At 38.9% G+C, this 12155-nt stretch overlaps 1 long non-coding RNA gene across 1 annotated transcript; it reads left to right on the forward strand.

The window, feature by feature from the left end:
* Nucleotides 1-456: 456 nt before the first annotated feature.
* On the forward strand, nucleotides 457-7096 carry LOC145547727 (uncharacterized). The gene is made up of 4 exons (XR_014084025.1): nucleotides 457-847; nucleotides 3003-3237; nucleotides 4328-4472; nucleotides 5768-7096. It is a non-coding gene; the product is annotated as an uncharacterized LOC145547727 (long non-coding RNA).
* Nucleotides 7097-12155: the final 5059 nt, after the last annotated feature.

The raw sequence follows: 12155 nt of genomic DNA on the forward strand, positions 1-12155 counted from the left end.
GGGATTTGGATCCACTGGATTTTATTTAGGGTTATCGGAGTAAGAGGATAAATGTAAAGGAATACATACATACTTTTCCTAACTTTATGAAAAGTTACTAATTACGGCTTCCTTCCACATTATACACTGCAAAAACACAAAATCCTACCAGGTAATTTTGGTCTAGTTTTTAGTGCAAATATCTCAGTGCGCTTGAAATAAGGAAAAACTTACTAACATGCAACTTTTCAGCTGTTTTAAAGTCAATAATTACTTGATATTGATGAAAAAGCCCTTGTTCCACTGGCAGGTTATTTCACTTATAACATGAGAAAAATATCTTGTTATACAGTAAGTTAAATAATCTGCCAATGGAACTATTAGTTTTTAAGTCAATCTTTAAGAATCATTGACTTTAAACAAACTCCTATTTCTTGATAAAAAGTTACTTAGTCTTATCTCATTTCAAGTGCACTGAGATATTTGCATTAGAAACTAGACCAAAGTTACTGGTAAAATGTTGTGTTTTTGCAGTGTAATTATGTGCTACTTATTCATCAAACTTAGTCATATTAAGATACTTTAAAAATTTGTGATCGAAATGTGACTAAACACTGGAAAAGTTTATGGTAGTCACTTTGCCTTTTTACTTATTTTTTGCAGACTGATCTCACTTAGCTCCCTCCCTGAGTCCTGTGGCCCCTGTGGCCCTCTGGCAGTGTCTCTGGCCTGTCCATCTGCCTCCTGTACCGCCTGGTTCTGGTGGGACGTAGGCCATGGAAGACCCCTCCACACACACACTCTCCGAACACCGTGAAAAGCCCCCAGGCCAGCTGCTCCGACTCCAGAATCTGCCCGGCGCTGCCAGGTGGGTCCCAGGATGCACAGTAGGACCTTTTACCCACACACACACACACACACACACACACACACACACACACACACACACACACACACACACACACACACACACACACATACTGAGTACGTGCACTCTCCTCACAATAGCAACACATATGCTCAGTAAGCCTCTTTACAAATGGAGGCGCTACAACACACATGGTTACATGGGTGGCCCAGATGAAACACCGCGGCGCTGGCGAGTGCCAGCTCTTTACACAGAACCTTTGCAGGCTCAGGTGCGTCCCACAGCTCGCTATAATAGCCTGGGTTCACAGGGGTGGGACGCCAACAGGTGGCGCTGTTTTCTTTACTAATTACGGCTTTATTTATTCATTGGCATGTGGAAGCTTCCAGATGACTTTGGCCGGCCTTGTGGTTTGCAGGATAAAAGCCAATGTGTTTGCGTTTGTGTGAGTGCGTGAGTGTGTGTGTGTGTGCGTTTGTGCATGTGTATGTGTTTTGTTTTTTTCCCCCTTCTTTTCTATGAGGCACAAACCATGAGATTCTTTATTAAACTTTGCAGAAATTTGTGCTGGGTTATTTTGTTGGTGCAACAGTGCGTCCTGTCGACAGGTCTTCACAGGGTGAATATTTTTCTTTAAAATGGCGCCTCGTTTGTAAAGGACAGACAACTTAATCTGCTATTGGCTCTTGTTTGGTGTCAGTTTTTAAATTGTGATTGATGTTTTGAAGAAAGGATACATATTGGTGTTGATTTAACAAATAAGAGTCTCAGTAGAGCGAGGATGAACCACACACAACCACAACTGCACTTTTATCATGACTTTTTTACAAATGTTGCACCATTTAGAGAAAAATAAACAGCCTTTTAGATAGCTTAAGATTTATGCTAAAGGGAAACATGGAGACAACAAAGAAATAATCAACTATACAACTTTCCTAACTTTCTGTTCTAAACTTCTATTTTTGTAAGAATTGAGGTCAAGGCCATTCTACAGTGTCAATTTACATCTCAGTCTACGTTCAAAGGAAATACGACTTTTACTTTCCCACTTAAAAACTAGAGGCATATGATACTGCATATTTTGGTATCTATCCAATACCAAATGAATACAGGGTCCATATCGCAGATATCAATACCGATACTGATATCAATACTGATGGTCAATAAGTATGATTTATCATCAAACTGCTGCTGTTTTTCTGATTTTACCTGTGAATTATTCTGCTAAGACCTAGGACAGAATTTAGATAATTTTATAGGTTTCTATAACGCATTTTAATGACATATTGAAATGATAAACGGAAACAAATGGATTGCATTGTTTTCTAAATAAACAAAGTCCACAAAAATGATAGTTCGAGAACAAATCTAAGCAACCGATCTTATCACCCAGGATCTGATGCCGATACCATTAGAGGTTTAAAACTTGGATGTATTTGTGTTTGGTCCAAGAGAACAATGATCCCAAACGTAAATTAAAACTGACTTTTGAATGGATAAAGTTAAAATTAAGTTAAAAATTCAACATCTTAAATGTCTGTTCCAGCGTTTTGATTTGTACCCTGTAGAAAATGTCTGGGCTGTTGTCTAAAGCCAAATTTCTATCAGGACACCAAGCGACATACATTAGTTGGATAGTTCCAAGCTACGGAGCTTCTGCCTCATATAGAGTCCCCTTCCCTCACTCAGCTCCTTCAGACTAGCCAGCAGCAATTAGCAAACACCTGGTGGAACTGAGCACATGTACTGCTACTCAGTGCAACACTGGTAAAAAAAATATTGTTAAAGGGTTAAACTCCTGATGGTGGAGTTTCAGAAAGAGCAGGTGCTTCTTAAAGAGACAGAGGCTCAAAATTACATAATCAAATTTCTTTTAAGTCATATTTTATGTACGTAGTATTTTTAAAACAACTTAAATTAACATAGTTTCAACAATTTTTTTAAAATGGCATTGGATGACTTGAAAAACATAATACTTTAATAATTTCATATGATCATTAAAATTACATTGAAAGCCCACACAGAACATCAGGAAGTTCTTCTGCATTCACATCCTGCCACTTTGTTCTCAATCACACAGTTTCAGTACTGTCTGTTTGTTATCATGTTTATGTCTTAAGCTTATCTAACAGCTGAGCAATTTGAACTTTCACAGAGTTTCTACATTCAATCCCTTGACGGATCTGACTCAGGAGTTCGCAGAGCGCTTTGGACTCCCGTGGCAACAACAGGAAGTCTTTACTTGCTTCAGATGACATCAGACACGAGGCCTCAGAAGATTTACAAAAAATTGACTCTGCTATACCTGCCAACGGATTCATTTGGACGCTGACGCTTCAAATGGAAGTTCTTTTCTCCCTGCACTCTTCTCAGACACACAACCTTTTCAGGTGAAGTCTGTTTTTTTACAGCTCTCTTCTCTCCCTTTGGTGCAAAGCCAGGCACTGTTTAATCTTTCACATCTAGATTTGAACCCGTCTATTTTTCCTTTTGCCAAAGGCTAAGCATGTTTACAAGAAGTTGCGCACGTATTTTACAAATCCTTTTAATTATATTTTGCTGGCAACAACGGCGCCGCTGACTGGATCACGCTCACAGGGCGGTGTTTGGAGGAAGCGTTTCGTTCATTAGTCGTCGCTGGGAGGCGATGCGGTATCGATGGTGTCCTGCCGTGCGAGAGACCTGGGTTAAAGTTCACCCTGCAGAGGACGGGTTTGAGTCGTTACACTGGATCAGGATCAGGAAAAACAACCAACTTTATTTCAATTAGCTCTGTTGATGAGGTATATTTTGAAAAAGTTGACTTTTTTTTATCATTTTCATAAACTGGATTAATAATGCTGAATTATCTACAAGCAAATACTATTTAGGTAATTGTTAGGAATATACCTACATGTTTTGATGTAAAGTTCATTTACAACAATGAAAACAAGTTGATGAGTTATGCCTTGAAAAAATTATTCATGCTCCCTAAATTTTGTCACATAAAATCCACAAAGTTCAATAGGGGGATTTTATGCGATTGATCGTAAAATAAACATGAAGTAGTTAATATCTGTGAAGGGGAAAAAGCTGAATTGTACACCATAAAGAGTCAATACTCTGAATCAGCTTTGCTCACTTTATTGGTTATGTTTTTGCCAGCTTTTAAAAATTAAAAAATGTCATTTTAAATTATATACAAATGTACATTTTTAAACAAGAAACGCCTGCAGAAAAGTGAAAACTACTTTTGAGGAAGCTGTTTAGAAAACATTTTAAAATGAATGTAAAAGGAAAAAGAAAAACAAAAAGTGTCTTTTGGGGCATTTTGTGCCTCCGCACATTTGTTTCCTTTTTTTTTTGTGGGCGTTTCTTGTTTAAGTATCTAAATTGACATTTGATTTCCACACGTTTGTTGATTTGAGTGAAGAGAAACTTTTGACTCTGACAGTTTCTGGCTTGTTGGTTGATCGTTCAGTTAATGTGAATGTTTTGCAGTCTCTACCAGGTTTTCTTCTACCACTGCCTGACTCACCTTCCCATCAACTTTCTCCAACATTTCCATCCCCGCTGAAGAAAAACATCCACCCGTCTTGACACTGCCATCATCGTGAAGTGTCTACACGGGGATGGTGCATTCAGGGTATGCAGTTAAAATATCCTACGGCACATCATGTTTTGTATTTGGTTAGACGGTTCTGTCAAGAGACTTCCTCACCTGAGCTGTAAATATCAAAGCTGCCACGAGCATTTTGGCTGCTTCTCTTTAAAAAAAAAATACGATCAGGTCTGTAATTCCTTGGTAATATAAGTACTAAAAAGTACTTGTTCCATTGGCAGATTATTTCACTTATAACATGGAGAAAATGTCTTGTAATAAGTGAAATAATCTGCCTGTGGAACTTGAAAATTGACCTGTAAGTTAGTTTTGTCTCATTTCAAATGAACTAAGATATTCGAACTAGAAAATAGACCAAAAATACTTGGTAGGATTTTTGTGTTTTTGCGGTGCAAAGATTAAACTACTGAAATTTGCGATAAACGAAAAACAATTTAGCAAGTGAAAAAAAATGTTACAGCTTGTATCTGATACCTGGTGAGCTCCTTTCTGAATTAGCATTCAGGGCTAACAGAAATCAGTATGTAACAGTTGAGAAAAATACGTTTTTCTACTTTTTCAAAGCCAACATTTAACATTTTCAGAGAAGCTCCAGCTCCAAATACCAAAAATAAATTAATTAATTAATTAATAAAAAAAATACCCCTGGCTAAAAGCATTTTAAGCTGAAGTTCAGTTTCACAGTCTGTGGGTTTCTAAACTACCAGAATTCACTTCACTTCTCACAGAAATGTTGTGACATTGAAATGCGTGTAAATCAAGAGTTCATAGCGTCAGAGTGAATCTGGACATTATTCAACAATCTAAGCCTCATCTTTAACATGATAAAAAGATTATTTCATCTCCATCTAACATCATGATGAATGAATGAAGCATAAAAATGCCAAAAGAAGTCTGATTTCTCTGGTTCCAGATTGTTACAGCTGTATTGATGTTCCTGCACAAAAACATCTGTATCTGTATATAGACTATAAAACTATCTAAAACTGTTGATTTGATGCAAATTAATAAATTAATCGGTGAAATTCATTTTAAATGTTGTTTTCATGTGCACTTTAGGGAAAACATTTTCTTTTACGGTAAAACATCGAGCCCAGCAACAATGACAATTACAATGTCATCTAGCCACGAATTAAAAATCCCTTAATTTTATGGTGGAATATTTGTTGGGGTTTTTTAGCAGTCTGGATCAATTTCTAATTCCTGTTTGTTTCTCTGATCTTGTTTGACTTTTTAAACTTTCGCTTCACTTTTCCAGACATTTGGAGAAGGACTGATTCATTGTCTCCTTTTATTCTGTTTTTTTTTTCTTTTCACAGCCCAGACACAAACATCCATGGTACCAGGCCTTATTATAACTTCCCTTCTGTCAGCCTCTTATCCATTCCCCCCAGTGTACCTCTCCTCTGTTCTCCACCTTCCCTCCTCTGCCCTCCGCCTCGGATGTTATCTCCATCCGCTTACGCCCTAATACCCTGATTGTTTAGCTCTAAAAACAATAATTAGCAATCCCAAAACGACAGCCAGGGACGTGAATTTAACAGATTTTCTTTTTCTCTCGTGTGTTAATTTTCACCCCTCTCTCTCTCTTTCTCTCTCTTTTTTTTCACAAGAGCAAAGTCAGGTTGAGGGAGGACTCGGGGAGGTGTTGGCAAAGCCTCTTTAAACTCTCTGGTATTATGGAGGATTATTTTGTGCTGAGATCCTGGCTTGTGAGGCAGTTTTCTCTCTCTCTCTCTCTCTCTGGTCCCTTTTTCTTTCTGGTTGTGGCAGACACGCTAGGTAAACAGTTTGTGTCACACTTGATTGCGTTAGAGAAATTAAAAAATGGCAATCACAATAGGCCAGGGCTGGAGGGCGAGGAGCGAGGGGAGGGGAACGGAGGAGCGGTGGGGCTCTGACACCATAAGACCCCGGCTCTTTGGGGACCCCTGGTACGCGGTGTGACAGAGAGGCCGTCACAGCCGCGACAATGCGGGACTTCGTCCTTCAGAGAACACACCTCGCTTTCAGTGTCAGAGTCTATCTGCTCTGGGCCATCTGCTCGCCTTCTCCTTTCTGCAAAACAAAGTGTTTGAATCTGGCTCAGTTGCTCCAGTGTTTACTCTCTGCCTATTTGGAGGTGTGTGTGTGCGCGCGTGTGTGTGTGTGTGTTTTAAGACATATTCCCTTTGTGATTCCTGTATCTATACAGCCAAAGCATGTAATATCTGTGTCTCTCTCACCACTCTCACCATGTCATCTGAACAAAAGTAAAATAAAATAAAAAAAAACCCACTGGCTCGTTTACAGCTGACCCAGGAAACGTTCGGCTCAGGACGGAGTGGCTGAAATGCTCATCGCCAGATTGGAATTCTCTCCGTGTTGGAATATATATGTGGATATAAGGTGCTGGGGAAACAGCTGGGCAGGCTGTGTGAGAGAGAAATCCATGTCTGTGTTGGGCAGTAACAGTACAGGCCGATAGAGGGCAGTGTGTTGCTACATTAGAGAACCTGTAGCGCGTGACCTTATGAGAAAAAGGCGCAAACGGAAAACTCACTGCCTTTTATCTCCAAGTTTTCTAATGTGTCTAAGCTACACTCCCTTATGACATCAATGTTTAAGTTTTTACTGTATTCTATGAGCTTTTTCTTTTTTTATCATTTGTTCTGATCATGTTTCATTTTGATTTAAAGTTTTACTCTGCTTAATTTGTTGATATTTTATTATTGATATTCTTCTTTAGACTTCAGTGTTTTGAGTTTACAACATTAGACAGTTTTGATTTGGCAGGGGGTTTATTTCTGTGTGCCAGAAAAAGCTTAATAGATCAAATTATTAGGATTATGAATAGTTTGTAGAACAGTTTGAAGATTTTACAAACTCTAATATGTTTACAAAATATGTTTTGTTTTTTTCTCAAACCAAAATTGAACACACTGTCTGCAGTCTTTATCTCTCCCTCATAGCTTCGGTCAGTTTATGGTCTCAAGGCGATCAAGTCTTCCCTGATTGGTTATCTTACAGCTCAAAAAAATCTTTTTTCTTTTTACTGGATTTGCCAATCTACGAACATTACATACATATTGTATATTTGTGCCACAATATTTTTACTGTTTACTGTACCAACAGAAATGGAACCCCAGAAATCTTGAGATTTAAAATTGAGCTGGAACATACAGTTCATCAAAACTAGATCTGACAAAGCAAGTCACCACACCAGCAGGGGGAAGAACTGCCTACACTAGTACGAAAAAAGCATTCAGTTTAAAAAAAATGTGAACCTCTAATCGTCTAGTTCGGCCCCAGAATCTAAAAGCAAAATTTCTTTCAAATCAGCAACGAAAAAATATCTTAAGATTTCTAAACATAATAAAAATCATGTTATCTTACATTGTACAAATGACTCATGAGTTTCAAATTGTCCAGTTAAAGTCTCGTGAAGTTTTCTGGTTATTTTTGGTTATTTCCAGGTGTGAACTTTAATGTGCGTTAAGTGATTTGTGTAAATACTCCACCATTGAAAATATAAGCAGATATTAGTTAAGTAGATTGTGGAAGGTATTCCAATCAAATTCTGTTCAGTGCCCCAAATCATCTTAGACTCTTAAAATGACAACAAAAACTTTTATGTTAGATTTGAGATTATTTTTTAAATATAAACCTGTTCACCTGCACATTATCAATCGCTTTGTTATACAGCCATATATGCCGAAACACTGACGTGCTTTTGAGAGAGCGAAAGTGTTATAGTGGAGGAAGATTATCCAACATTTGCTCATGTAACACTTTTAGCACCTTTAAATGTTTAAATGTCACATCTACAGCAAATTATACCTGCCTCACATGCTGCCTGCAATGTGGCATTCAGAATTACATAACACCTGGGCTGAATGCGTTCTGCTCACAGAAAACCAGTGGGATTTGCTAATTGCTGTGGCGCTAACTAGCGTTAGCATTGCGAGGAGTAACGACTCACATCTTTCTGTTTTATGCTTTCAGACGTCTAAAGGAGCACGTTCATAAGGAACGCTGTCTTGTGTGTGTCGCTTCTAAAACTGCGAGAATTGCTAATAAATAGTTTATATCTACAGGTTTTACTACATGTCATATGTGCAGCACATGAAGTTAGTTAAAAAGAGTAGTGGATTTTGAAACGCTTCACATGGCTTTCTTAAAGAAAACATTGCTGTACATTGAGGGTGGCCTAAATTGATCCCCACGGCCTATAGCCTAATGATCTGATGCTAAAGGGCTTTTAGATATTTATAGTTAGATCTTGTGAGATATAGATCCACAGCTAGACTTTCATGCAGAAGCTGCTAGGAAATGTCAACATTTCCAAATCAGAACTCCTACTTCAGTGAACGCTGTTGTATTTGCGGCTGGAAACTTGGAAAATCCGACTTCTGAGTTCAAACAGAATGCAGCACAATGCTGCATTAGAGTTTTCTCAAAGTCAGAACTCGAGTCTGAGAATTATGTCACATCCCAGGTGACTGCCTTCGAAGTTTCAAGCTGGGAAACGGGTGAGATCTACTAATTGTTGGTGTGTGAACTTCTAACAGCAAGACATGCTGATAACTATGCATTTTGTTTGGTTTGTGCATTCAAACTCTAAAGGAACATGTACAAAAAATTCTTATTTTTTTACAATTAAAAAAATAACAACCCAATAATATGTTTTTAATTAGATAAAAACAGTCAGGAGGTGCTAATAAATAGTTTCCTACAGCTTCAAGCGTGTTGAATGCTCTGCAGCCATATTGGATATTGAACTTGGGCCTGTCCGGAGAGCCAGTCTGATTCCAGACACGGTTGCATTTTCATCTGGAAACACATTTTAAAAAATCTAACTTTCAAGTACAAACAGCGCTCAGCATGAGGATGCCATTTGTCTCTGACATTTAAAATTTAAAACCAGGAATCGCACTACTCCTGAGTTGAATGCCCTGATACAAGCCAGGAAACCAGGGGGGATTAGCTTGTTGTCGGAGTGCGAAGAACATATTTCCCTCCATGTGTGTTTAAACACTAAGAGACGAGATAGAGAAGATACAGTCCTGTATGGCTGCAATGAGATACAGGAGTTATAAAAGCTCTATGGTGAATAGACAACTTTAATGGTGTATTTTGTGTTCAGCAGCCATGATGGATATTGGACTTTTCAAAAAAGAATTCAAGCATATCGGGGTTGGACTTTCAAGTAGTAATTAAGAAAATTAAATTTTGAAGTATTTCCACCATTGAGCCCTGTTTTAGCCACCGCCAAAGTTAGCTAGCTTGACCATAAACCTTCTGCTTATTGCAGCCTTTTCAGATGACTTTTAACCATAGCTGCGCGCGTATTCTTCAAACCTTGTTCTCTTTTCTGAAAATGTAAAAAAAAAAAAAAAAAAAAAAAAGCAAACAGAAAAAAGTAGCTCAAGTAGCTGACTGCTGGAGGAGGCTAGAAGACTTCCGAACAAACTTTAGTTAGCTTCAGAGAAACTCTGCTCCAGTTCATTTCCTTCAGTCTTCAGCTCGTGTCGAAGCGCTTCCTCGTGGCTGAGCAGAGTCGCAAACACTAGCTTAAAGCTAAACGCGGCCACCAGCCCATTTATCACCATGGGCTTTCCTGCCTGTGTTTGTGCGCTGTTCCCCCGTCGTGTCACAATCAATCATGTTTAATTCAATAGGCCTCCTTTTTGCTAAATCAAAATCTGGAGTTTTGGATAAGAGTTTGTGTGTTTACTCATGCAGCGCGCTTGTCTGTGAGTATTTGCATTTGAACTATTTAGCAGCAGTAAAACCTGAGACAGGTTCCACCCAAACTGTCACACCTCTGTCTGTCTGTCTGTCTGTCAGGGGAGCAACCAGCACTGGTCTGCCAGCAGCTCGCATTCCCCTCCCCAATATATAATCTGTTGTTACACTGTCACCACGAAGGAGAGCCGCCAGCCCCACGGAGACGCCACCGAAATTCATTAATCTAATTAAATATGTCGTATTGCCCAAATGAGACGGCGGGTACGGCTTCGCTGCAGGATAAGTGCAAAGTAAGGCTGGGTCCCACAAGAGTAGCATAAAGCCGACTAGCGCTAACGCTACTGCGCTTCATTACACTCTTAATTACCTATTGTTTCTAACTAGTTGGTGGCGTTTTAATGAGAATCTACAGGCAGTTAAATGTAATCTAAATTTTCTAATCTACTGGTCCATTACCAGGGAGTCAAAATGTTATTGGTTTTGTGAGTAATCAGACTTTTAAATGGTGCTGATATCACTCCCCGAGGGCAAAGAGTGGGTTTCGACTGTGTAATTGAATTCTGTTTTTTTCCCCCTCCTCTTCTATTCCAGAAGCTGAGAGGAAGATTTTTTTTTTTTCTTTTTTTCTGTGGTGGCTGCCCCCGTTCAGGTCAAGGAGCGTGTCTTTCGGTTCCGGTTGGATCACAAGTTTTTATTTATTTATTTAATTCCCTGTGTGGGGGGTCACCATGGCGACCCCTCAGAGAAAATTTGTGTTTGTGTGCGTGCGTGTGCGTGTGTGTGTGTGTGTGTGTGTGTGTTTGTGTGTGTGTGTGTGTGTGTGTGTGTGTGTGTGTGTGTGTGTGTGTGTGTGTGTGTGTGTGTGTGTGTGTGTGTGTGTGTATGTATGCATATGTGCGTGTTCCTGCTCCCCCCGTCAGCGGCATTTCTCTGCTGTGCTGTCACCTGCAGCCAGATAAGCCAAAGGATTTATCACCCACTGAATTGCCTTTGAGTGGTGGATAAAATGGCTCCAATACATTCTGGTATGAAAACGCTGCGAGGTTAATGAGAGCCAAATTCACAGAGGGCTAAATCTATTAGGTTTTCATGGACGGAATCAATCAACATGCACCACACCGGCTGATTTGTCATATTGAGGCATTGCCCGTTTGAATTCCAAAACACAATCCTCCTCGCAGAATGATTCACTTTGATTTTGATTGCCTCTTCATCAAGAAGATGACAGCTATGAACTAATTTTCTTTTCTATCATGTTACACACTTATTAGCTCCGGCTGTCCTTGGCAGATGACTGATTTTCTCCTTTTGTGGAGCTACAGCTGGATTTTCCTCAGGTCTGCTCAGACAAATTGCAAAGCTCCCGTGTTCGGTTTGAGTCAAACTGTTTTTTTTTTCTTTTTCTATTTTCACTTTGCTCAGAACGGACCCGGCCAAACTGTCCCAGGAAGGCCGCTTTTGAAATTTGGTGATATATTTTGGGCTGGGATTATGTACAGTAATTAACATTCACTGTAAATATGCTAGAATTAGCCAATTGGTTATTTTTCATCTGTTTTCCCTGGACAATTGGAAAATTTGTCTCACTATTGAGCTTAACTCCAAATTCGGTCTATAAATACAATCAATACAAAACAAAAAAAAGCTACAATACCATGATTGTAATCTCAATATAAAATTACCCACGTTTTAAATCTAAAGTAATGTTAATACATTGAATACATGTTTTAATAAACATGATGCGATATAGTACAAAAGGAATTCTGTATACTGCTAAACATCAGCCTTTTACAATAACTTTAATTTTATTCAGACATATTACAGTTGACCCCAGCCTATTAAGCATAATGCTACGTGACATCCTATTGGTTGCAGATTGAGGAGCAGCATTGTTTTTCCTTGTGACTGATTGGCTGTAATGAATTGACAGCTTCCCATGTCACTTTGTACGAATAAACTTAAAAAAGGTTTCTCACT

Source organism: Poecilia reticulata, chromosome 16 (genome assembly GCF_904066995.2).
Source record: "Poecilia reticulata chromosome 16, P_reticulata-male-v2, whole genome shotgun sequence".
In the NCBI taxonomy this organism is placed as follows: domain Eukaryota; kingdom Metazoa; phylum Chordata; class Actinopteri; order Cyprinodontiformes; family Poeciliidae; genus Poecilia; species Poecilia reticulata.